This window comes from Bos javanicus, chromosome 15 (genome assembly GCF_032452875.1).
Source record: "Bos javanicus breed banteng chromosome 15, ARS-OSU_banteng_1.0, whole genome shotgun sequence".
NCBI lineage: Eukaryota > Metazoa > Chordata > Mammalia > Artiodactyla > Bovidae > Bos > Bos javanicus.
The window spans coordinates 59272060-59293898 of NC_083882.1; the positions used below are offsets into that span (position 1 = coordinate 59272060).

General features: G+C 39.6%; 1 protein-coding gene across 2 annotated transcripts in view; it reads left to right on the forward strand.

Annotated features, from left to right (window-relative positions):
* The window catches only part of METTL15 (methyltransferase 15, mitochondrial 12S rRNA N4-cytidine), a 367997-nt gene that overhangs the window by 269844 nt on the left and 76314 nt on the right, over positions 1-21839 (forward strand). The window lies entirely within an intron of this gene.

Below are 21839 nucleotides of genomic sequence, written 5' to 3' on the forward strand. Positions count from 1 at the left end.
CAGCTATTATTAACTCTTTTCTTTGGTTCCAACATTAGAAACGGCAATTTACATCTGCATAGACCTATTCAATGAAGTGTATGTATACACACTATCATATTTGATTGTTGGTTGAGAAATTAGGGTTTAGAGAGGTTAAAAATGGCTTGTTCAAAGCACGGACCTGTTAAGTGTTAGAGTTGAGTCTCCAACCCATGCTATCATTCAACCATGAATACTCTCTCTACTATACTGCAGAGCCTTGGGATCAGGAAGAGTCACAACAAACAGAAGCTGTGTTTGACACTGAAAGAAAACCATATTCTTGTGCTTCATGTAGACTTATCCACAAGAACAGGAAACTACAACCCGTTTCCAAACATCTAGGGAAGTGTAACTACCAGGATTCTTGGTTTGAGAGAACAAAATGAACTCTGAGTAGTGTAGGCAGAAAGGGATTTAGAGCATCAAATAGCTTATAGAATGCATCAGAGGCTAAAGAACTAAGTAGTCCTTAGAATTTGTGGGATCTGGGGGCAAGAGTACAAATAAGTACTCACATAACCTATCTGAATACTTAAAAGTTAAATAGAAGCTTCAAACTGTTAAATAAAATACGTGCTATGTTTCCATCTTGAGAAATTTACCTTCGAAATGACATAGGAAAGTTAAGATTGACTAGAATGCTCAGGCTCCTTTGGTTTGCTCACCGAAGCGTAGTGACCTGGAAAAAGCAGGGCTCCAGCCCCCAACAAGGGTTCCCAGTCCTCTTCTCATTTCTGGCTCCGTTCTGGGCTGCAAGGGGCCCGCATCTGCATGTGTGTGGATGCTATCGCCCACGTGTCCAAGATCTGTGTATCCCCCTGGCAACAAGCCACCCTGTGGCCCCTTCAGACGTATAAGTGTCGTCACAGGTAGTGTGTCCCACTCCTAGGAGAGCAGTCCCAGGCTAGAGAGTCCCCAGAAGTAAGCTCAGGGCTATCTGGGTAAGGGATCTGGGTCCATGGACACAGTCTGGGGTTAGAGTTCCAGTTAAGTATGTCCTATTGGGCCACATACTTCTCTCTCAGAGGTTTTTGTGTGTGTGCTTTTTGCCCTTTTTTATTTTATTTTTTTGATGAGGGAAGGTGGCCAGAGGAAAGCCAGAGAAAGAGCCTCTAACGTGTTGGTCCCAGAGCAGGAGCCCCTCTTGCCTGGATCTACAGGTGGAACCAACTGTATGTCCTGCTCGTTCAGGAACAACGTGGCCCGAGGAATTGCCCAACCGTACCAGGGACTTATTAAGAGAAACTCCACTGCCATAGATACTGGCTGTGCTATGCCTCTGATGCAAGGTTCTGTCCTATAGAACCTTCTTCACAGCTGCCTCAGGAGAACCAAACACCAGAAGGCCCAGTCTCTTCATAGAAGGCTGCTATCTTACATTGCTGATTTCAAGTTTTGTGCTAGTGTATCTGTTTAGTGGAAACTTAGCTGCCAAAGTAGTTTGGTCTTTACAGCTTCCATTACTCAGGAAAACAGAAGTAGATTGAAATGAGTGACCACGGGAGACCAAACCTTTTGCAACATCTTTGGAAAAATCCCATTTATTGATACAAATGGCACAAATAGAAATGACTTGGATACATATTGCTTTTTTTCCTTCATGGTAAAACCACCATTATGGATTTATTGGTCATGGTTATTTGGACACCCTGCTGTGAAGAATTCTGAGGCTTTCTCTGGACTCAGTGGGAAAAAGCAACTTCTAATTTTTGTTATCTGCTCTGATTATGGGAGGGGCCAAAGGTGTTGCCCAGGCTAATTTTGGAGGCAGAGCAGTAGCAGCAGCAGCAAGGAAGCATATGTAGGTAAGCTGTTTTTACCATATGTAAGGAACTAAAGAGCCTCTTGATGAAAGCAAAAGAGAGTGAAAAAGCTGTCTTACAACTCAACATTCAAAAAACTAAGATCATGGCATCCAGTCCCATAGATGGGGATACAATGGAAACAGTGACAGACTTTATTTTGGGGGGCTCCAAAATCACTGCAGATGAAATTAAAAGACGCTTGCTCCTTGGAACAAAAGCTATGACAAAACTAGACAGCATAGTAAAAAACAGAGACATTACTTTTCCAACAAAGGTCTGTCTAATCAAAGTTCAATTTTTTTCAGTAGTCATATGTGGACGTGAGAGTTGGACCATAAAGAAAACTGAGCACCAAAGAATTGATGCTTTTGAACTGTGGTGTTGGAGAAGACTCTGAAGAGTCCCTTGGACTGAAAGGAGATCAAACCAGTCAATCCTAAAGGAGATCAATCCTGAATATTCATTGGAAGGACTGATGCTGAAGCTAACTCCAATACTTTGGCCACCTGATGGGAAGAACTGCTTTTCCAATAAGGTACTTTTCCCACCTGATGCTGGGAAAGATTGAAGGCAGGAGGAGAAGGGGATGTCAGAGGATGCAATGGTTGGATGGCATCACTGACTCAATGGAGATGAGTTTGAGCAAGCTCCAGGAGTTGGTGATGAACAGGGAGGCCTGGCATGCTGCAGTCCATGGGGTCGCAAAGAGTTGGACATGACTTAGCAACTGAACTGAACTGAAGTAAATGTTGAGTAAGGTTTTGTTGAATGAATAAAGTATAAATAAGTGAATTATAGCTAGTACCTTATGCAGAAATTAAAATGATTCAGAGTTTTTATACCCTATAATCCTAATCCATTTTACTTTTTCTATTATCACAGTGAGTTAGAGAAGAAAACAGATATAACAAAGGAGAATCAAAGCAGGTGACATTTGCAGAAGTTAAGGAGGCAGAAGGATTTCTCATATAACTTAAGGAGAGAAAAATGATAAGTATTGGATGGAGGGTCAAGATTCTCTTGACCTTCTTCCCAGTCTTCCCAATGTTAGGTAAGGTAATACAACCTGCTGTAAAAAACAAACCTCTATATTTCATGGCTTCACATGATAGAATCATTTTTTCCTATAGTCATCTTTAACAAAAACCCTATTTTTAAACTGAAAAAAAAAGAATGTACATTTCTAACAAATTCTTAGGTGATGTTGATGTAGGTGCTTCTTGTCAGTGGGGAAGGTGGCTCAGGCTGATGAAGGCTTTGACTTCAAACATGAGCTATTATGTTGCCTCAGGCGTCAAGATGTAGAAAGCATATGGGAGGAGGAAGTGGGAGGAAAAGGCACTTGCTTTTTAGCTGTTTTAATTCAAGGGATGACACACATCACTTTTGCTAATATTTCTTTGGTGAGAATCAGTTATTTGGCCCCATCTAGATACAAGGGTGAGGCTGGGACACATAATCTCTGTTTGGATGGGTGCTTCCCAGCAATATAGGTATCATTCCTACTCAAAGTATGGCCAATGGACCAGTAACATCAGCATCACCTAAGAACTTGTTAGAAATGCACAATACTTTTTTGTTAAAGGATACTAACTGTCATCTGAGTCTTCAAGGAATCATAGTCCTTTTGTAGTAACATCAAAGATCATTGGTCACAGATAACCAGAACAAATATACTAATAACGACAAAGTTTGAAATATTGTGAGAACTAGACATGGAACAACAGACTGGTTCCAAATAGGGAAAGGAGTACATCAAGGCTGTATATTGTCACCCTGCTTATTTAACTTACATGCAGAGTACATCATGAGAAATGCTGGGCTGGAAGAACCACAAGCTGGAATCAAGATTGCTGGGAGAAATATCAATAACCTCAGATATGCAGATGACACCACCCTTATGGCAGAAAGTGAAGAAGAACTAAAGAGCCTCTTGATGAAAGTGAAAGAGGAGAGTGAAAAAGTTGGCTTAAAGCTCAACATTCAGAAAACGAAGATCATGGCATCCAGTCCCATCACTTCATGGGAAATAGATGGGGAAACAGTGGAAACAGTGTCAGACTTTATTTTTTGGGGCTCCAAAATCACTGCAGTTGGTGACTGCGGCCATGAAATTAAAAGATGCTTGCTCCTCGAAAGAAAAGTTATAACCAACCTATATAGCATATTAAAAAGCAGAGACATTACTTTGTCAACAAAGTCTGTCTAGTCAAGGCTATGGTTTTTCCAGTAGTCATGTATGGATGTGAGAATTGGACTATAAAGAAAGCTGAGTGCCAAAGCATTGATGCTTTCAAACTGTGGTGTTGGAGAAGACTCTTGCGAGTCCCTTGGACTGCAAGGAGATCCAACAAGTCCATCCTAAAAGTAATCAGTCCTGAATATTCATTGGAAGGACTGATGCTGAAATTGAAGCTCTAATACTTTGTCCACCTCATGCAAAGAGTTGACTCATTGGAAAACACCCTGATGCTGGGAAAGATTGAAGACAGGAGGAGAAGGGGACAACAGAGGATGTGATGGTTGGATGGCATCACTGACTCAATGAACATGAGTTTGAGTAAACTCCAGGAGTTGGTGATGGGCAGGGAAGCCTGGCATGCTGCAGTCCAGACATGACTGAGTCGGACACGACTGAGCAACTGAACTAAACTGAAAATTACCAAAATGTTCAAAGAGACATGAAGTGAGCAAATGCTGTGGGGAAAAATGATTGCAATAGACTTGCTAGAGGCAGGGTTGCCACACACTTTCAGTTTGTGAAAAAAAAGAAAAAAGAAAAAAGCAACATCTGCAAGTGCAATCAAGTGAAGTACAAAACGAGATATGGCTGCATGTAAGGATTTTGGGGCTCCATCCAGGATTAGTGAATTAGGGCAACTGGGTGGGCCCAGTTAATAAGGTCTCCACAGAATTCTTATGTCTGCTGAAGTTTGAAAAGCCCCTATCTCCGACATTTTTACCATACTGCCTGTAGCGACTGCATTTCAGAGCACCAGTATTTGAAACCCCTCCCTTTGGGGGTTATACTTTTTTCTCCCTTAAAAGCCATCCAGGTGGAGCTTCTAGAGGCGAACATATGTGAACATTTGCTGTTTCATTTTGTCACTAAGAACTCCATCGACCAGATAATAGCTTTCTGTGAGCCTACATCCTGGAGTGATGAAGAACCCCAGCAGCCCCCACAGTGGACATGTGGCATGAGAAAGAAAGAGCCCTTTGTTGTTTTAAGCTTTGGATTTGGGAGTTTGTTCATCGCTGTAGCATTATCCTGACTGATACACTCTCTTTCTCCAACCTATAACACTGACTGTGGCTTTTTATGAATGGCTTTGCAAAGCTTTTCTCCATAGGGTTCTTTCCTCCTAAAAATGTTAAAATTTGACATTGTATCCCCAAATGGATGGTGGTCCCCTGGTGTTTGAACGCATCTCCTTCTTTTATTCTTTTTCACTTTTACTTCAAGTACTGAGGCTGTCTAGAAACCTTGACCATTAGTATAGCAGAATAATCAATGACTATAGTAAAGTTGCAGGATATAAAATCAACACACAGAAATCCCTTGCATTCCTATACACTAATAATGAGAAAACAGAAAGAGAAATTAAGGAAACAATTCCATTCACCATTGCAACGGAAAGAATAAAATACTTAGGAATATATCTACCTAAAGAAACTAAAGACCTATATATAGAAAACTATAAAACACTGGTGAAAGAAATCAAAGAGGACACTAATAGATGGAGAAATATACCATGTTCATGGATTGGAAGAATCAATATAGTGAAAATGAATATACTACCCAAAGCAATTTATAGATTCAATGCAATCCCTATCAAGCTACCAACAGTATTCTTCACAGAGCTAGAACAAATAATTTCACAATTTGTATGGAAATACAAAAAACCTCGAATAGCCAAAGCGATCTTGAGAAAGAAGAATGGAACTGGAGGAATCAACCTACCTGACTTCAGGCTCTACTACAAAGCCACAGTTATCAAGACAGTATGGTACTGGCACAAAGACAGAAATATAGATCAATGGAACAAAATAGAAAGCCCAGAGATAAATCCACGCACATATGGACACCTTATCTTTGACAAAGGAGGCAAGAATATAGAATGGATTAAAGACAATCTCTTTAACAAGTGGTGCTGGGAAATCTGGTCAACCACTTGTAAAAGAATGAAACTAGACCACTTTCTAACACCATACACAAAAATAAACTCAAAATGGATTAAAGATCTAAACGTAAGACCAGAAACTATAAAACTCCTAGAGGAGAACATAGGCAAAACACTCTCCGACATACATCACAGCAGGATCCTCTATGACCCACCTCCCAGAATATTGGAAATAAAAGCAAAAATAAGCAAATGGGACCTAATTAACCTTAAAAGCTTCTGCACATCAAAGGAAACTATTAGCAAGGTGAAAAGACAGCCTTCAGAATGGGAGAAAATAATAGCAAATGAAGCAACCGACAAACAACTAATCTCAAAAATATACAAGCAACTCCTACAGCTCAACTCCAGAAAAATAAACGACCCAATCAAAAAATGGGCCAAAGAACTAAATAGACATTTCTCCAAAGAAGACATACAGATGGCTAACAAACACATGAAAAGATGCTCAACATCACTCATTATCAGAGAAATGCAAATCAAAACCACTATGAGGTACCATTTCACACCAGTCAGAATGGCTGCGATCCAAAAGTCTACAAATAATAAATACTGGAGAGGGTGTGGAGAAAAGGGAACCCTCTTACACTGTTGGTGGGAATACAAACTAGTACAGCCACTATGGAGAACAGTGTGGAGATTCCTTAAAAAACTGGAAATAGATGATCCAGCAGTCCCACTGCTGGGCATACACACTGAGGAAACCAGAAGGCAAAGAGACACGTGTACCCCAATGTTCATCGCAGCACTGTTTATAACAGCCAAGACATGGAAGCAACCTAGATGTCCATCAGCAGATGAATGGATAAGAAAGCTGTGGTACATATACACAATGGAGTATTACTCAGCCATTAAAAAGAATACATTTGAAGCAGTTCTAATGAGGTGGATGAAACTGGAGCCTATTATACAGAGTGAAGTAAGCCAGAAGGAAAAACATAAATACAGTATACTAACGCATATATATGGAATTTAGAAAGATGGTAACAATAACCTGGTGTACGAGACAGCAAAAGAGACACTGATGTATAGAACAGTCTTATGGACTCTGTGGGAGAGGGAGAGGGTAGGAAGATTTGGGAGAATGGCATTGAAACATGTAAAATATCATGTAGGAAACGAGTTGCCAGTCCAGGTTCGATGCATGATGCTGGATGCTTGGGGCTGGTGCACTGGGACGGCCCAGAGGGATGGTATGGGGAGGGAGGAGGGAGGAGGGTTCGGGATGGGGAACACATGTATACCTGTGGCGGATTCATTTTGATATTTGGCAAAACTAATACAATTATGTAAAGTTTAAAAATAAAATAAAATTAGGAAAAAAAAAAAGAATTCTTATCTCAAGTTTGATCTGGCTTTGGTTACCCTGATTTTTTCATTGTTAACATTGGTGAAAAAAGTCATGCAAAATGTCCCCTACATAGGTTCTTGCTCCATATTCTAGGTCCCAGTCTGTCTATTGTCTTTCTCTTCTAGGTTCAAAAGTTCAGCTTTACTGGGTGATTTCTTGAGATTCTGACTCAAGGGATTCAAAGATAAATTGAGTCACAAAAAGTTCAGACTGTTAGATTAGAAGGATGTCTTCTTATATGGTCTGCTAAAATTGGATTTAAATTTGGTCAGCATGTATACTAACATATATTGCCTATGATTGGCAGCAGGCAGTGGCATAGATTACTCAGGAGTCATATATTTGGGCCTGAAGTAGCAAGGGGTGCTTTTATTTTGGGGAGGTGGTAGTAAATTTATCTACCTAATTTTGTTAAGCTTAAGGCAGTATTAGCATAATGACACTGTGTTTCCTGAGTGTGACTCCCTGGTCAGTGAGGGGCAGGAGGGACAGATAGCTTGAGATTAAAATTAGGACATAACCAATGTACAATAAAATGTTAACTATCCATCTTGAACATTAAGGAAATGAGTTGTTCTGGTTACAAAGTTCATATGTATAAAAATAGGTTCATTTGAACTATTTTTGGTGAGCATCTTTGAAAATGTATATATATTTCTCTGTTTTATTAAATAGAACATTCTAATTTGATCTTGTCATGATGACTCAATCATAAATTATTCTAGAGGACTGTAATAGAGCCTGTGGAGTGCAGGGCTATGTGTTAGAGTTCCGGTCTCAACTTTTCAGAGTTTTCTGTCTACTTCATCAACTCTTGGGCTGCTGGCTGACCCTTTCGGATGCTGCCAGTGTGCGTCTCCTTGGTGACCTGCTGCCTCCAGGACACCTTGAGCCGGGAGACTAGATAATCACGCTCATGAAAGTCATGCCTAAAATATAAGTAAATGTGAGCCCAGGAACATCCTTATGAATAAAGTGTATGAACTTTATCATATCGCCTTAATCTGCTCAGTGACCTGAGTGTCCCTTTCTTTTCTCTTTCTCTCTCTCTCTCTCCCCTTCCCTCCCGCCTTTTTTCCCTTCCTTCCCTCCTCAGGAATTGAGTGAAGATTTGTTTCTGTGTTTTTAAAACCATGTCTGTTTTGAACATGGATGATAGAATGTTGACTACAGGTGGGATGTCACAGCTATTCGGGGTTTAATGAGAAAATTCAACATAATGCTTTGCATTTTTAGAGTCCTTTAAACTGTTCAGAATGTTCTCCCTACTGGCATTTGCATCTGTCATTTTGGTATAATGCTAATACTGAATCACTTTTGTAGTCATAATAGCTAGAAAGTTTTCTTAAACTAACCTTGCTAATAAGCAAAAATGTCTTAACTTACTTTTACAGAGAAGAAGTAAAACTGCCTAACCTATTGCTTGTTTTATTCTTTTTAAACATTTGCCCTTTCTTTTTCTAGGCTGTGCGGTCTTGTGAAAAAGACCTAAAATCATTATCTCTTGCTTTGTCTTTAGGTACCCAAGATGAGTAACTACTATAGGCCCCTCTCTCTTATCTGGTGCTCTGCATGGAGGATAAGATGGGGTAAAAGTGTACAGAAAGCACATAATTATGATAGGAAAATGGTAGAAACACAAAGAGGGGCATAAAGTCAATACAACAGTTAGAATTTTGTAGACAAAATTCCTTCTGAAAGGCTCTTCAAAGCTCTCTTTGTTGGCAGTTACAGAACTTTATATTCTATGAGCACCTGGATTGTTAAAACATTTGTGATGGTAAAGGATTTGACCCCTGTCAACCTGTGTCTGAAATGGGCTCGTTTAGTGCCGGGAGAAAACCATTTGGCTACATGCAGAAGAAGAGATGAGCCTGTTTCAATTCTTCCACTGACACATGTGGAAGGTGTGATTTATCACACAAAGCCAAGACCTTTAACATGATTGGGATTACATTCCAGACCTCTTCTGTTGCTTCTTTTTCTCCGTGTTGAGCCACAGTCTGTGGGTCTATGGTAGGGATGTGGAGAGAGCAGAAAACATATGTTTTCACTGTAGTAGCGGGAGAAGGTGGTAGATGACTTGTCAGAGCTGTAAACGCTGGGCATGGAGACTCAGAAACCACTGGAGGCCAAGTGGCTGGGATGAAGGCCCGAGGGGCCACTCAGAGCCTGAAGGAAGCAACATTAGATGAAAAGCATCCACTGTTTCCTTGTGAGAGCGTTGCTGATGGTGGACTCAGCCTCTGCGGCTGCCTTCTGGGCTCTGGGCCCTAAGGGAAGCCTAAGGGAGCAGATGTCCTGCCGGAGCAATTAAAGCTATTGGGCCTGGCTCATGGAGCATGAGGAGCAAGAGTTGGGCTCTCTTGTCTGTTTTAACATTTATTTATTTTGGCTGCACCGAGTCTTAGTTGTGGCACACAGGACCTTTGTTCTTTGTTACAGTATGTGAGATCTTTAGTTTTGGCATGTGGGATCTGTTTTTCTTTTTTTTTTTTCTTTGTCTTTAAGTTGTGGCATATGAACTCTCAGTTGTGGCATGTGGGATCTTGTTCCCCGACCAGGAATAGAACCCAAGCCCCCTGCATTGGAAACAAGGAATCTTAGCCACTGGACAAGCAGGGAAGTTCCAAGAGTTGGTTTTCTATTCATCCATGCTGAAGAATTGATGCTTTTGAACTGTGGTGTTGGAAAAGACTCTTGAGAGTCCCTTGGACAGCAAGGAGATCAAACTAGACAGTCCTAAAGGAAATCAGTCCTGAATATTCATTAGAAGGACTGAAACTGAAGCTCTAATACTCTGGCCACCTGTTGTGAAGAGCTGATTCATTGGAAAAGACCCTGATGCTGAGGAAGATTGAAGGCAGGAGGAGAAGGGGACAACAGAGGATGAGACGGTCGGATGGCATCACTGGTTCAATGGACACAAGTTTGAGAAAACTCTAAGGGATGGTGAAGGACAGGGAAGCCTGGAGTGCTGCAGTCCATGGGGTCGCAAAGAGTTGGACATGAGTGAGCAACTGAAAAACAACAACAATTCTTTCTACATAGAAGTCAATATTTTCCCCAAATGCACATCTAGTCATGTGACTCTCAAATTCTTTACTGGCCTTTTCATCAGGCTGAGTCCAGACTCCGGAGAGTGGCTTCACTGGTCCTGCATAATGGGACTCTGCTTACTTCTCTGGGGACATCTCTTATCTCTTCCTCCCACCTCCTTACATACTCTGCACTTCTGTCCATAGGCTTTGTTTGGTAACTTGAAGGGAATTCTGCTCTTTCTTGCTTCTGAGGCTTTGATAAAGTTGTTTTGTTCCCTTTACTCTCCATTCTTTTCTTTCATGACCACTAATCTTCCATCACTTCCTTTAGGATTGCTGGGAGAAATATCAATAACCTCAGATATGCAGATAGCACCACCCTTATGACAGAAAGCGAAGAAGAACTAAAGAGTCTCTTGTTGAAAGTGAAAGGGGAGAGTGAAAAAGCTGGCTTAAAACTCAACATTCATTTAGAAAAATGAAGATCATGGCATCCAGTCCCATCACTTCTTGGCAAATAGATGGGGAAACAATGGAAACCATGACTGATTTTATTTTCTTGGGCTCCGTTATCACTGCAGATGGTGACTGCAGCCATGAAATTAAAACACGCTTACTCCTTGGAAGAAAAGCTATGACCAACCTAGACAGCATGTTAAAAGTAGAGACACTACTTTGCTGACAAAGGTCCAGCTAGTCAAAGCTATGGTTTTTCCAGTAGTCATGTATGGACATGAGAGTTGGATTATAAAGAAAGCCGTTGAACTGTGATGCTAGAGAAGACTCTTGAGAGTCCCTTGGATAGGAAGGAGAACAAACCAGTCCATCCTAAAGGAAATCAGTCCTGAATATTCAATGGAAGGACTGATGCTGAAATTGAAACTCCAATACTCTGGCCACCTGATGCAAAGAACTGACTCATTTGAAAGGATCCTGATGCTGGGAAAGATTGAAGGCAGGAGGAGAAGGGGACGACAGAGGATGAGATGGTTGGATGGCATCACCAACTTGATGGACATGAGTTTGAGCAAGCTCTGGGAGTTGGTGATGAACAGGGAGGCCTGGCATGCTGCAGTCCATGGGGTGGCATAGAGTCAGACATGACTGAGTGACTAAACTTACTTATTGTCAGGGAATATTGGGTCCCAGCATTAAGTGCTTTCATAGCACCCTCTTGCTTTCCATCAGAGCCCAGGAGTAAGTGTTACTATCTTTATTATAGTCTTCCCATTATAATCTAAGCTCCTTAAGGGCATAGGTGATATCTATAATATCTAGCATAGGAGCTAAATGGTGGCACAGTGGTAAAGAATCTGCCTGCTAATGCAGGAGACGCAGGAGACATGGGTTCGGTCCCTGTGTCAGGAAAATTCTCTGGAGGAGGAAATGGCAACTTACTCCAGTTTTCTTGCCTGTAAAATCCCATGAACAGAGGAGCCTGGCAGACTATAGCCCATGGTGTTGCAAAAAGTCGGAGACAACTAAGCAACTGAGCATGCACGCACACACACACAATGTATGACCAGGCATGTGATCTAGTTCAAAAGTTGGATTTTACTAAGCTATTTGTACACTTATTCAGCGTCATCATTTATTAAATGCATGACTTCAGACAACTGACTTCATCTACCTGGCCTTGAATTCTTTATCTTTTAAATAGGAATAATAGTATATATTTCTTGAGATATAGTGACATGAGATAAAACATGTCAAGCATCTAGACTGGTGCCTAGCACATAGAAAACACTGAGTTATATTCACTTATAGTTATGTATCTTCTAAATGCTCAGGTTTCTGTACTTAAATAAACCCTTGGTGGGATACAAAATGGTATAATCTAGGAGTCACTAAAGGGACTGACTTAATCCCTCTAAACCACATCAATGACTTTTGAGCTAAGTTGAGTATGAACATAGACTCTGGGAGATATCTTGCCCTCAATCTGCTTTAGGGCTCACCACATTCTACCTGCCCAACTTTTGGCCCCTGTAACACAGCTGCCTGTCTGGATTGACAGTCCCTGCTAGATTGTCAGAAACACAGCTGGGTCTGCCTCCTGTTGTTTACTTCACCCTGTTTTGTATAAGTCCTTCAAACTAAACTCTCTTCACGGTTTTATCTTCTTCCACCTAACCTTCTATTTAGAGAGTGTCTGCCATCAAAAAACTATAATATCTTAGAGAACATAGTGCATGTCCTTAACTGACAATTAAAGAATGTTGATAGAAGTGTCTTGGCACATTGGTGGAAGTTGTCTGCTTATAAAAATACTTTAACCAGGGGAATGAGGACATTTATGTCCAGTGAAATCTATACTGACACTCCAGGAAGGAGTCAGAGGAACAGCTTATTGGACAGCCAGCAAACTGTCTCTGCAGGGCACTCATCATAGGATTCTTGACTCGCTCCCAGCCCTTGTTAGGAATAGAGAAATCCTTCCATTAACACCAGAATCTGTAACTCTGGGTGTAGGAAAGACTCCAGCTTTCCGCTCCACAAAACCTTATGAGACTTGGCATCCATCTCATGAAGAATGCCCTTTTGTGCCATCCAAGGGATTATAATTGGGATGACCAAAGTCTTTGCCAAACCATATAATCTTACATGGGCAACATAAATGGTTTGGATAGCAATTGAGGATGCAAAAGAAAAAAGACACTGAGCTGGAAAAGAAAAACAGCTCACACTATTTTATTTCTCTGTTATGACATAGTCTTCATGGTATTGTGGTTTAATCAAAGTTGAATGTATTTCTTTCTTTTTAAGGAATTAAGTATAAGACCAGTCATTACTGATATAATCATTTAATTGACTGGAATTGATCATTCATGTTTCTTATTCTTTTCTCTCCTTGGAAGTGTATTGGACGGGAAAAAATATTTCTTCTTCAACATTATCTGTTGAAGGCCACTTTTCTCTTTCAGTCAGTTACCTGGCAGTTCTGTTTGCACGGTATAAGAAAACAAGAATGGGTTTTAGTGTTAGAAAGATTCAAGTTTGAACCTAGCAACCATTTTCTAACTGAGTGGTCTTTCTTTTGCTGAACTTTACCCATTAAAATGGAATGATATTGACCTCACCGTGTTGCTGTGAGAATTACATTATGGAATGCATATGGAGGGTCAGGCATAGTGACTAGTACATGTAGGGACATAATGAATGAGTTTTTAGTTGTTCTTGCTAATTAGGTCAGTACACGTGGAGGCAAGTGCACCCTGTGAAGCTGCTTTACAGTCTGACCATATTTGACCGCGTCTTGTGGAACTATTCCTTCTCAGCAATAAACTCCCAGACTTTGTCCATTCACTTATTTTGATGACCTCTTTTCTCTCTGTTTTTGCCTTTTGCCTCCAGATATGCAAAGGTCACTCGTCTAAATAACCTAGTTGCCTTTACGTTGACAATGTCAAAAATCGACATTCATTTAATTTTTCTCAAATTCCATCCTGTTAATTTATTCTTGAATGCCTGGAGGAATCATCTTCTTCTTAGCATAATAAGGTAAAGTTTCCTACTCCTCCCTTAAGGTCCTTCTCTCAGCTTTTTGTCTCTGACATTGCTACTACCATTTTCTTATGTTTTTGTTCATTGATCTCTTAATTCATACCTTTTAAAAAATTCATTCATTCAACAAATATTTATGTACCCACTATTTTCCAAACCTGAGTTAGCACTGGGGAGCTAATAAGTTTCCTAATAAGAAGAGCAAAATAAGGCAGTGTTTAAGAGTAAGTGCTTTGAAGTAAGAGAGAGACATCTGTTTGAATCCAGATCCACTGCGTCCTCGCTGTCTGACCTTGGGGAAGTTGCTTCAAGCTCCCAAGACTTTAGTTCCTCATCTGTATAACAGGGATAATATCAGTTCCTATATTTTAGGGTTGTTGTACAGAGTAAACAAGACAATTAATGAAGTATACTGCTGACATATAACAAGTGTAAGCAGTCAATAGATGTTAGCCTTTGTGAGGATAATGATGATGATTTTTAATGACCCAGTTCTTCATGGAGCTTAGACTTTTGAGGAATATCACATAAATTCCCAAAGAGCCATCAGGGTTTTTAAGCAGATTAATGACTGAGTTGTGATCATCTTTAAGGCCCCAATTTTCATACTTCCCCATCCACAGTTAGACTGTAAGACTAGTTGGTTTCTCCTTTGATTATGTCTCATAGATGAATCCTTTCTTCTCTAATCCCACCAAGACTCCTCCATTCATCCTAAGTGTGATTTTTATTAAAGGGACATCTAATTACCAAATATAATTAAACTAGACTTATTTCTAAAGACTGAATGATCTCGTTGGGAATTGTCCTGCATTGAAGAGGCTGGGCCATGCTGTGATAGAATAATCACATCTCTGACCGTGGCTGTTTTCAGCGATTCAGAAGCTGACTTGTTGAATTCATATATTGGGAGTAGTCTCTCGGCTCTCTTCTGTTTAATCTGTTTGTACATTTAGAGGTCACTATCTGGCTGAGATTTTATGCAATCGTTATAAGATGAATCTGTTAACTAGGGAATATCCTTCAAATTTGCCCTAATTAAACTTCTTCAAAGGGAACTTTTAGTACTGAGATGGCAAATAGATTCCATCTTACATACTGTCTGTATCAATTTGCTTTTGCAGTATAACATACCACCCTAAACTTAGTGCCCATATTTCACATGTGTCTATAAGTTGGCAAAATGATTTTGCTGATCTGGGCCAGGCTCAGCTCATTGGCTAGGCTTTCTCAGGCAGGTGCAGTCAGCTGGCATGCTGACTGGGGAACGTCTGATCTGCTATCGGTTCAGCTAGAATAACTTAACTTTTTTCTGCGGGTCTGTCATTATCTCCAAGAGGCTATCCATGTTCTAATGGCAGGGTCAGGAACCCAAAGAGATGCACAAGAACTAGTTCAAGTCTCTGCTGGTGTCAGTTTTTTCCCATTGGTCTAAACAAACCCAGAATTAGTGAAAACATGACCAAAACATATGGATAGAGGCAGGCATGGAAACCTAGGGCCTCTAGTTCAAATAATCTACCATAGTTTGCTTTCTGGTCACAATTACCAACATGACATCACATGAAAAATATGTTCATTCCCATTCCAAGACCCTCCTAAATCTCAAGTTGTGACCTTATGCTTGAAGTCTAGGGTGTTTTGATCTCCATCAGGTTCACATAAACACTTCTTGATCCAGAAAGTTACATACTAGAAAAAAAAGTTATCTAACCTATACACACCCACCATATAGTAATAAAATGAAAACAGAATAACCTATATAATATTCCCATTTGGAAAGGGTAAGAATAGAAGGTACATATCAGTTACTGATCCATAGCAATTCTGAACTTTTCGGGGGTAAATTCTGCCAATTTCCCTTACTCTGGATATGAGGAATATTCTTTGATTAGACTTTAGTTCTGCTCCCTGGGAATGGCTCTGGGCTCAGCCCTCTGTCACATCACTTCTTTTGGTTCCTTCTTGGGGCTTCCCTTATGGTTCAGATGGTAAAGAATTGGTCTGAAATGCAGGAGACCTGGATTTGATCCCTGGGTCAGGAAGATTCCCCTGGAGAAGGGAATGGAAACTCTGTCCAGTACTCTTGCCTGGAGAATTCTATGGACAGAGGAGCCTGGCGGGCTACAATCCATGGGGTCACAGAGTTGGACAGGACTGAGTGACTAAAACTTTCACTTTCATTTTGATTCCTTCTGAAGAGGGTATTGGACTATACCCTCTATGGGCTTCCCTACAGAGAATTGGTGCATAAAGGTCTTTCAGACATCTTTTCCTACAGTCTGAATTCCTTTTGGCCCATATGGACAGAACATTGCCATTTTAGCTGAATTAAAAACCACTGTGCATTTCCTTTGAATATGATGTGATTTTACCCCATGCGCTAAAAGCCATAACTTTAATACTGCTATAAGCCTTTTAGTAGAGCAGAGAAGTTCTACTAGCCCCACCTTAATTCTTTCATGGATCTTTAAGAAAGGCCTTGTGGCCACACCTGTCATTTGATCTTTTGTCCTCAAACAGCTAAGTTTTATGCTTCCCAGAGAGGCTAGAGATGAAAAACTGTTTTATATTCCCCACTAGAAAATCATGAACCCTCTACATTTCTTCTGTGTTCTGCTTATAAACCAGCTAGTATTTTCTTTAGAATGTCTTGTAGCAGTTTATCAAATACCGTCAATAAGAGCTGGTCAGCATCTTGAAGGTTTTGCCCGGAAATCTCATCACTCAAATTCAAACATTAATTATTACATTTTCTGTCTTCTTTGTTACAATAGGTGACATCGTTAGCAGTTGTTTCACCATTATATGAAAGTGCTCAATGAATATTTTGAACTGAGTGGATAAATGGAAAAAGAAGGTTTACATATAAAGATGCAACATAGACAAAATCTTTAGTCAGAAATTCTTTAACCTGTTCAGATGTTTCTACCTCCAGTTCTTAAACCCACCCTATAAAACACTCATCTCATATCTAATATTTCTCAAATATTAGATAGACATATTTGCCTTTTCCTTGTGATTTCAACAGAAGGGTGTTCTCATGTCTGCATGAGAAAATTTGTTGCTTGTCTCAGACCCTTTCTTTTCAGTCAGCTTTAGGCAGAAGTAATCTCATTTTTGTACTTAGTATTCATTTTATTTTGCCCAGTATAAGAATCATTCATTTTGATCTCTGACACCACAGCTAGGTTGAAAGCTGCTTGACGGCATGGCCTATGCGTGATTTGTCTAAAGATGGTCTACAGTGTCCATCCCAGGGGTATGTTTAGTAGTATGTTTAGTAAATTTGTTAAACAAATGATGAATAAATGAATAAGTGAATAAATGAACAAAATTTTCACCTTACAAGGACAGAGTCATTTTCTCTCGTGTTTATCCTTAGCAGTTACATCAGTGCCTGGTATGTGGGAGGTGCTCAGTAAATATTTATTGAATTAAAAATGAATAAATGAAAAAGTAAATGAATCAATGAATGAATTGAAAATAAGCAAATCCAGATTCATTATTCCTGTTTTAAGAAGTTCCAGCCTACATTATAGTATGAACTTCTTTTGTGATTAGTTTTAATAGTGATTTCTTGAAATGACCCAGGAACTCAATTCTATTATTATCTCAGTTTTCATTCTTGCTCAAAGACCTTTTCCCAGACAGTGAGAATGAGGAACTGTGCACTATACTCACCAGGAGCTTCATAATTATGGTGAAATATTTCAGACTTTCTAGTAAGATGGATAGTATGTGCAAGCTTTTTCAGGCCAAGTGGGGCTGGGCTTGTCTTTGTAGGCAGAAAGGACTAGTACCAGTGTCCAGGATCAGGTAACCTCGTATAGATCTCAAAAGTCATCCCTTTGACCATAAATAAACTCCTTTCTAGCTGAAACATATTCCCTGCACTTCAGAAGTTAAGGGTTCAAGGAAGTGGTTGTCAGACTTTATTGTCTGACTGAGTCTCACTTTCCACTCTCCAAATGTTCTAATTTAACTGGCCTGGCTAGAGTAGGTACCAGAAAACTTTTTTTATCAACTACCCCACTTCCGTGAGTCTGATGTTGATGGTCTGTAGGCACACACTTTTAGAAATACCAATTGTCTGTGTGTGTGTGTGTGTGTGTGTGTGTGTGTGTGTGCAGAATGCAAGGAAAAATGTCATAGCATATTATAGGAGATTGGTGGATGCCTGTGTAGGATTGAATCGGGGCAGAAAGAGATGGACATGACTGAGCAACTGAACTGAACTGAATTGAGGAAAGAGGAAGTTGTCACCCTTTATTTGAAGTCCTTGTTCAGAGTCTTGGCTGGATAAGCATTTACTTTTTGCAATAATTTGTAAATTTTTTAGATTGTAGTTGTATTTATAATTTAAATACAAAGTAAATGTAAATCCATGGCGGGAATGATTGAAGGACAAGGTCCTATAAGGACTAGGGCATGTATAAATATTGCCAATTATGTTAAGAGTACTTCTTTCCTAGAAAATCACAGGAGAGTACCTACATATTTCTGAGAATCCTTCCACTAAGCTTTCTACTAGCAAAAAAGAATAATAGTAATAATAGTGAAAGTTCACTATGCTGGGCTTGTATCCAGGATATGGACAGCAGAGATGGAGGAGTATGTGGGACAAATCTGCTCCATGAGATCTCAGGAAAACTCATTCCCAAGCCAACCAGTTAATGCAATTTAGACTAACTGAATTTTGTCTGAGTGACATATCTGATCATGTACTTAAACTTGAATTTGTTGGTGGAGTACTTTACTTAGTGCTCTATACCTGTCTTCCTCCTTTATCCTTGTGTGTGGAACCAGTGGGAGGCAGAGGAGAAAAGATGCTTAGTGAGTACTCAACCCTACTAACATCACAAAGCCTCGGGTAGTTGGGGATGTGCTTTATAAGCACTGTTAAGTTTCATCTCTTTTACTCCTGCTGTAATTATCTGTTGGAATTTTATAGGGCTGTGAACATTCCGAGTGGAGGGATTTAATCCTTAAGTAAGTACTTTCAGCCTAATTGGTTCTCAATTGGAAGAGAAGCCTTGAGTTTGGAAACTTGCCACAAGTTAGCAGAGCATGTTGGTTCATTGCCCACCTGTGGAGTTGACAGATCCAAGAGAACATTTTTGACTTGGCATCATTTTTTGGTGTTCAGTTGGCATATCTGTCTTCAGTCTGCTCCTAAGGCTCTGTATTTGTCAACTGTGCCTAAGTTGGGCAGATATGCAGGCTTTTGCCAAGTCTTTCTCATCCCTGGGCTAAGACCCTGACTGTGGCAATTAGTGTGGGATGGCATAGATGGGAGAGATGCAGCTCTATAGCTATTGCCTCTGGAAGGCCATGCTTGGGAATTTAATGATAATCAATCTAGTTTTCAACATCAATTTCATTGTATTTTAACACACCAAATCAAACTGGTGAGCCAGTTATTTGTGTTGCTAAATACAAAAGCCACACTCATTTGGAGGAAATTAAGGGCCAGAGAAGGATAAATGATAAAATAGATTGCTAGATATTCATAAAATGGCTAGTGTACAATTACAGTCATAATATGAATATTCATTTATAATATGAAAAATTACTCACAATGGGTTATTATTTAATGATAGCTTTAGGATTTAAGTTTTTTTGCCAGAAAAGAGTTAATAAAACAAATCCCATAAACTTTAATATAAGTTCAGTGCAAGGATTCTGAGATGAGACTGGTCTGGCTGGGTAACTTTTTCAAAGTTACTTAAATGCTAAGTAAATTTTTTGTTGTTGAAATACAGTTGATTTACAATATTGTGTTAGTTTCAGGTGCATAGAAAATCTTTTTCAAATTCTTTTCCATTATAGTTTACTCAGTTCAGTTTCAGTTCAACAGCTCAGTTGTGTCCGACTCTTTGCAACGCCAGGCCTCCCTGTCCATCACCATCTCCCGGAGTTCACTCAGACTCACGTCCATCAAGTCATACCAAATGTGGTTCCCTGTGCTATACAGTAGGTCCTTGTGGTTTATTTAATTAATTAATCTGGCTACACTGCGTCTTAGTTGCGGCACTCAGGATCTTTGGTTGTGCCATGCAAATTCTTAGTTGCAGCACGTGGGATCTAATTTCCTGACCAGGGATCAAACCCAGGCCCTCTGCTTTGGGAGCACAGAGTCTTAGGCACTGGACCACCAGGGAAGTCCCTGTTTATCTATTTTTATATATAGTAGTGTGTATCTTTTAATCCCAAACTCCTAGTTATCCCTTCCTCCCTTCCCCAGTGGTAAGTCTGTGAGTATGTTCTGTTTTGTAATAAACCACATTTGGTATCTTGTAATAAACTATAATGGAAAAGAATTTGAAAAAGGTTTTCTATGCACCTGAAACTAACAATATTGTAAATCAACTGTATTTCAACAACCAAAAATTTACTTAGCACTTAAGTAACTTTGAAAAAGTTACCTAACTTCTTTCAGCCAGACCAGTCTCATCCCAGAATCCTTGTACTGAACTTATATTAAAGTTTATGGGATTTGTTTTATTAACTTTCTTTCCTGACCCCAAAAAAATTAAATGCTAGAGCTATTATTAAATAATAACCCATTGTGAGTAATTTTTCATATTATAATTATTCATTTGCATATTTTTAAAGATTCACATAAAAGTGAGATCATATGATATTTGTCTTCCTCTGTCTGATTTACTTCATTTAGTATAATGTTCTCTAGGTCCCTCTGTGTTACTGCAAATGCATTATCTCATTCTTTTTCATGGCTGAGTAATATTATATTGTATATGTATATATATGTACCACATATTCTTTATCCATTCTTCTGTTGATGGACACTTATTTGCTTCCATGTCTTGGCTATTGTAAAGAGTAAGTGCTGAATAATTTTGAAAAAATTTACTTAATCTTAAGACATTCTTAACTTGTGAAATGAAAATAATATTTATAGTACTTACTCCACAGAGTTTTTTCAGTTAGTTAACAGACTAATATATTTTAAATACTCTATTCATTGCCTGGTGTATAATAAAAATGTGATAAATGTCATTTTAACTACACACGTAGTAGAGACACACAGAAATCACACCTAAGCGCACAAACATACACGCTTTCATATGCTGCTGCTGCTCTTTAGTCCCTGTTTGACTCTTTGCCTCAGGGACTGTGGCCCGCCAGCCTCCTCTGTCCATGGAATTCTCCAGGCAAGAATACTGGAGTCGGTTGCCATTTTCTTCTCCAGGGGATCTTCTGGAGCCAGGGATTGAACCCATAACTTCTGTATTAGCAGGCAGATTCTTTACCACTGCCTCACCTGGGAAGCCACACACTTTCATATACCTTCTCACATTGTCTGTCTTGGTAATCAGTTTTTCCTTCCCCTACAAACTTCCGTTATTAATGCTGGGCTATAAGGAGTGGGAGGCTATCATCTAGAATTGTACTGTTCAGTACTGTTGTCATGACCCACACACAAGTGGCCATTGAGCACTTGAGATCTGGCTAGTCAAATGTACAATCCACACTAAATTTTGAAGGCTGTGGAAAAAAGATTTTGAAGCGTATGGAAAAAACATAAAGAATCTTGGTAATTTTTAATATTGTTTACATGCTGAAAAGCTATTTCTGATATATTAGCTTAAATGTGTTATTAAGTAAATAAAATCCATATATTCTTTTGGTAAAGGCAACTCTGCAGACCCTCTATGATCAAACTGAATGTAATATTCTTCCCAAACTACGTTCAAAGATGCTCTCTGCTTTCTAGTCTTGTACCTTCAGTTGCACCTGCCTGATATTTCTGTTTGGATCTCATTGTTGTCTTAAAGCCACCATGTCCTAAACCACATTTCCATTTCCCTCATGATCTTATCCTATTTCTGACTCCCCTATTTTGGTTCTATTCTTACTGCACTCACGACCTCACATTTACATGTCAATAGAGTTTCATCTGGGG